The sequence below is a fragment of the Urocitellus parryii genome, chromosome 7, assembly GCF_045843805.1.
Source record: "Urocitellus parryii isolate mUroPar1 chromosome 7, mUroPar1.hap1, whole genome shotgun sequence".
Taxonomy (NCBI): Eukaryota; Metazoa; Chordata; class Mammalia; order Rodentia; family Sciuridae; genus Urocitellus; species Urocitellus parryii.
The window spans coordinates 68,181,347-68,187,346 of NC_135537.1; positions in this window are offsets into that span (position 1 = coordinate 68,181,347).

Sequence of the window (6,000 nt, forward strand, 5' to 3'; positions counted from 1 at the left end):
TTCCTATTGTAAGTATTTCCAAGGTTCCATGTCAAAATTAACTTGCTTTTCTTTCAATCCTTATTATTGGTTTTTCTATAATGCAGAAATTCTGCTTTCAACTGACCCCCATCTGATAAGTATGCTGTTACCCCTCTAGCTTTCAAAATTTTGTTTTTCTCTTCCATCAACTCTCCTTTCCTCTTGTTCTATAACTTCATAGATTTTAAATTCCTTTAGTTGGAGATTTTGAGCAGGAGCAGAGATTAAGTGTGTTAAATCTATGGTCTTCTTTCTTAGTTTTGTTTTAATCTACTCACAAATGTTCCACCTAATTGACAATAACATGACACCTGAATCTTGGTTAGAATTAGCACTCAACCCCTAAAAGAGCTTAGAATTAAAATGAACTGTAGAAGTCAACCAGTATATATTGAATCAGATGTTTAATTCAGAAAAGTTCTTAGCCTGATGGATATAAATTAAATTTGCTGGGTGAAAATGTTGTGAGGCTATGTTATTGTTTTGCGTATTATCATATATTACATTTAGTAATTATAACAATCGCTGTCACTTATTATATGTTTTCCATGTGCCTCACACTGTGCTGGAGGCATTTATCCTGCCCAATGATCCTATGAGGGAAGTATTATTACATTCCTATTTGTCAGAGAAGCAAACTAAGTTTAGCTCAGGTTTAACTCACTTCCCAGTTGCATATAGTTTGTATATGACAGGCAGAGCCTAGTTCTGGACCAACTTCTCAGATTCCAAAGTTTATCCTTCTAGCTGTGATGGTTTTCTCTTTTATCCCCCTCTCCTTAGTTGTACATGACAGCAGAATGCATTTCAATTCATCACACACAAATGGAGTATGACATTTCAATTGTCTGGTTGTACACGGTGTAGAGACCCCCATTCATGCAATCATACATCTACCTAGGGTAATGATGTCCATCTCATTCTTAAGACTATGTGACTCTCAAAGAACTTAATTTTTCTGTGGGATAATTGGTATGTGCTTTCTGCTTTTTTCCACAGCAGTTATGCTTGTTTTCTCATTCCTACATTTGAATCCTTAGGGTAATGACCTCCAGTGGTCCCAGGCAGACTTTTCTCTGCTATCCAGACTACTACTTGTTTAAATTGCTATGAGCCCAGTAAACAAGAAAAAATAATATGAAAATTATTCTGGACTCAACAGGTAAGGTAAATCTGTTGTCAAATGATGTGTAATGCATTTCTAGGTGGACTTTAGCCTTGAATCTATCATTCATTATATCAAACTACCACTGTTTATATATTGAGTACAGTTAAATTAGAATCATGACCATGTCAAAGATTTGGGGTTTGGTGGGTTATTTTTACTAAAATAACCACACATTTTTTTCTTGTCAACAATTTCAATCTTTAACGGTAAACTATTAGAGTAAGCAGACAAAATTAAAACTATACAGAATTCCAAATCAGATGATCCTGGGTCGAGTCACAGTTCTGTATCTACTGTGTATGTAGGACAACTCAACTAACTTCTCTAAGCCATGATTTCACAGTCTGTAAGAAAGAAACTTAATGCCAGGCTCAGTTGTGCATGCCTGTAATCCTAGCTATGTGGAAGGCAGAAACAGGAAAAATCTCAAGTTCTAAGCCCACCTCGGCAACTTAGGAAGACCCTAAGTAATAAATAAAATAAAAAATAAAAAGGGTTGGGGATGTAGCTCAGTGGTAGAGAAGCTTGAGTTCAATTTCCATTATCACAAAAAAGAAAATAAAAAACCTACAACAGTATTTTGAGTGCAGTTGAGATAATATTAATTGCTTAGCGTAGAGGAGGATCTTTAAAAAAAAAAAAAGCTCATTTATCAGCTTTATCCAAGAGTCTCCAGCAAGTATTTAAGAAATATTTATTGAATAAACTAGGTAGTAAAAGACATGTGAGAATATATGTATAAGCAAATAGAAAATCTTGTATTTTTGAAATCTAACATCTTTCTAAAGCAGGATTCCCAGGGTTGGCCCCTCTCACAACTGTATTGGTCATGGGGGTAAAACTGGAAACTCAGAATTGCCAACTCATTTAATTGTGCCCCAATCTGTGGTGCTGTGAGTGGCACACAGCATTATCTATGACTTTCTGCATCCCTATCACTGTCAAATGTAAATCCTGTCTGGCAAAACTCTAAGTATCTATAGTTCAGAATATATGAAAGTCTTCTCTTTGACTCACTGAAGGCATCTTCTGAGAATAAACAATACCAGGAAAGGGAATTTACTTAGGTAAATGCTATAGTCTCCTAATGGCCAAAGTCTGTTAGGCATAAACTCAAACACATCAGAAAGTCTCTGAATGGTTTGACTCCATGCTACTTCTTTCAATGTCAGAAGGAATTCTGGGGGGGGGGGGGGGAGACTGACATTTTTACTTTCTCAGGCATTCAGGAATCATGGTACAGTCTTGGAGTGGCATTAGGGGATGGTTTGAAGAAAAGAATGGGTAAATCAGAGAAGCCCACATCCACAGATGCTTTCTAAGCTTCCTAAGGCCCTACATAGCAGGAATGACTCCAGGCATGGCCAAATCCTCCAAAGCCTTTGACACTGAAACAGGATATAAGGATAGAAGTGCTTGGTGTTCAAGTCCTGGTCATACAATGAATTCTGGAAATGATTCAACATCCTGAATACACGAAGAAAGGACGGCATGGGGCAAAAGATATTTGACTCATTTATTTCCTGATTATTTCCCAAATCATCCTTATCCTAGAGGAATATCCTCAGGAAAGAAGCCATTCTGGCTCTAAAGACTCCTACAGAAAGTGGGTCATCAAGGTGGTTCTATGAATAGGGTTTGTAACAGGCTGAAGGCTATAACAGTCCTGGCACTGTTGCTGAAGGAATACATCAGGCAAATTACTTAATATCTCTGTGCCCTGATTTGTTTGTTGTTTATTGATTATTTTTTAAATTTTAATGAGAACATGGGATTGCATTATTTGTACATGGAATTGGTTTCTCTCTGGACCCTCTAATTCTACATATCTCTGATGTTTCTGTAAACCTAAAAGAATTAACTGAGCAATTAAAATTGTGTCCAAAATGGAGGATTTCATACTACAGTTATAATACTTCTTATTTCCTCTGCTGAGTGTTTGATGGAACTGAGTTATAAGCTGGAGATTCTGGTTCCTATCTGAGCTGCCCATGCTGGGGCAGGGATAGAGTGGGAAATGAGACCTGTGACCTTTACACTGTTGAAAAGATTTATTTCTCATAATTTAAGAAACTTTGGCACTATGCACCAGAGCCTGACGTCTAAAAATCTCCGCCCCCCCTCGCACTTCTCTCTCATTTTCTACATTGAGCAGTAAACCATTCTGGTGTGAAGCCATCTCTTTTCTCCCATCAGAACCTAAAAAGCTGTCAGTGTCTATTTCCTTGTTAGTAACCAGTCGGCTTGCTCTGACTGTACCTCACAGCTTGTATCAAGTGAGGAGTGGAGTAGAGCTGGGATTTGTAGAAGGCCCCAGATGCTGGTATTATGTGCTACTCACCTCATCAAAACTGGGGACGTGAATGCTGCTCAAACCAAATTAAAATTGTTGATCTTGCTCAGTGATATACACACAATGCCCATATGTTTTCTATGGATGCATTCAAGGAAACACTCAGATCAAGCCTTAGATTATGGCTGCTTTAGGCACTCTTTTGAATTAATACAGTATTCTCCCCTTGCAGAATACTCCTACCTTAACAAAATAACCAATGAACCCCATTCCTTCCCTGCCATTGCATAGGACGCATGCCATGTACCGTATGCATCCTCATCTTCAACTCTTGCTTACTGTGTGGCATGGGAAGCTGTCTGGAAGCTTGGTCTGCATCCCCCAAAACTCTAAGGCCCTTGAGCAAATGGCCTCAATGAAAATTTCTGAGGGTGATTTGTCACAAAAGACTAACAAGGCCCAAGCCAGGTAGCCATTAGACCCAGTGGAGGAAGTAAAACAGGGGGGACACCAAACAGGGAAAGACTTTCTACAGAATTCTAAGTAGCTATCCTGTGAAGTAGGAAATGAGTGAAGTGCAATAGAATGAGCGAATGAGCAATGGAAGGTGGAAGAAAACCTTCTGGAATCTTGAATGATCTCAATCAAAGAGAAACCTGAATATGAATCTTTTCATATTGAAGGAGGCGAATGAGACAGTGGGGCTCCTGCAGAGCTCCCCCTTTTTGTAGGCATCACAATGCTTCTTTCCTCATCTTCTCTGTTCTCAGGTTATTATACATGGCTCTCCTTCTCTGCAGTCCTGGGTCACTTCAAAAAGATGAAGGAATATTCTGCCTTCAAACAGCCTTTCATTCCCCTTTTCTCCCCTCAAGCAAGGATCATAGTTAAATGATCCTTGAAGATGTAGGTGATTTTACCCATTTCACTGTTTTTAAAAAAAGAAAAAACAAGCATGTGCAAGGTCCTGGGTTCAATCGCCAGCACTGCAAAAAAAGAAAAGAATTTGCTGGACTAAAACTAAAAAGGCCAGAAGAATTGGTCATTTGGGCATAGACACTGTAAGTCTCAATGAGACAAGTTCTTATTGTTTTCTCTGTAACATACTCTCTTCTGCAATAGCCTGGTGGTTATTTGAGTGTTATTTTTAATCTTTTAAATAAAGCAAAATATACAGAGAGAAAGTATACATGTCATAAGTGTATAGATTTACACACTGAAAACACCCATGCAACCAGCACCCAGGTCCAAAAACAGAAAGTAACCAGAAGTCCTTTCCCCTTACCTCCTCCAGTCACTCTTCCCCCGGAGAGTAACTATTTTCTGGCCTTATAACAAGCTCAGATAAGTTTTCCCATTTGTACTTTATATAAATGAAATCTGTACAGTATGTTCTCTTTTGTTTGTATTATTTCCCTCAGCATTATTTCTAAGAATCATTATATTGTTGCATGTAGCCACAGATCTTTCTCCCCACTGTGCACAAAGCACCATGTATCCATTTTGCTGTCAATAGGCATCTTGGTAACTTTCAGTTGGGGGCTATTTCAAAAAGTGCTGCTATGAACATCTTGATACATGGTTTTGATAAACATGAAACAAGTCTTATTTTTTTATAATATCTCACCTGCAGATGGATGGCCAAATATTTAACTATATTCCAGGTTGCACTGTAAAAAGCTCAGTAAGAAAGTGTATGCTGCGTGTATATATAGGAATATATACCAAAAAGGAGGAGGAGGAGAAGGAGGAGGAGGAGGAGGAGGAGATGATGATGATTATTATTTGACATTCACATCATCTCTCCACAATATTTTGGCAGTTTGTTCCCTAAAATCAAACAGCAACAACTCAGCTTATGCCATGGCTCTGATTCTCATAGCTGTGGGATTCCAGCATTCTCACCTGACAGCAGCTTCCTGCCTCCTGGCAACTTGTAATCATCCCAGTCATGTTATCTATTTTCAGCTCATATAAAATTCTTTTCTCCTCAAAAATATCTTTTTCCAGTCTCATTTGGAAATAGTCATTGCCAATGTAATTAGTTAAGATGTGGTCATATTGCTGTAAGTGGATCTTTAATTGTCCTTATTAAAAAAAAAACATATTAAATGAAGACACAGACAGTATCCACCAACCAAGGAATGCCTAGGTCTACCAAGAACTAGAAGAGGCAAGAAAGTCTTCTATCTTAGAGGCTTTGGAGGGCCATGGACCTGCAGACACTTTGCTTTTGGATATTTGGCCTCTAGAACTGTGAGAGAATATATCTCTAGTGTATAAGCCATTCAGTCTGTAGTATATTGTTATAGTAGCCCTAAAAAGCTAATCCAGATGGTTGCCAAATTGCAATGGTTCAACTTACAAGGCTTCAACTTCATGATGGTATGAAAGTGATATGCATTAGTAGAGACTGTGCTTTAAATTTTGAATTTGGATCTTTTCCCAAGGTAGTGATATGGAGTACAGTACCCTCTGGAGATGCCAGACAGTAGCACTCAGTCACAGATCCCAGTCA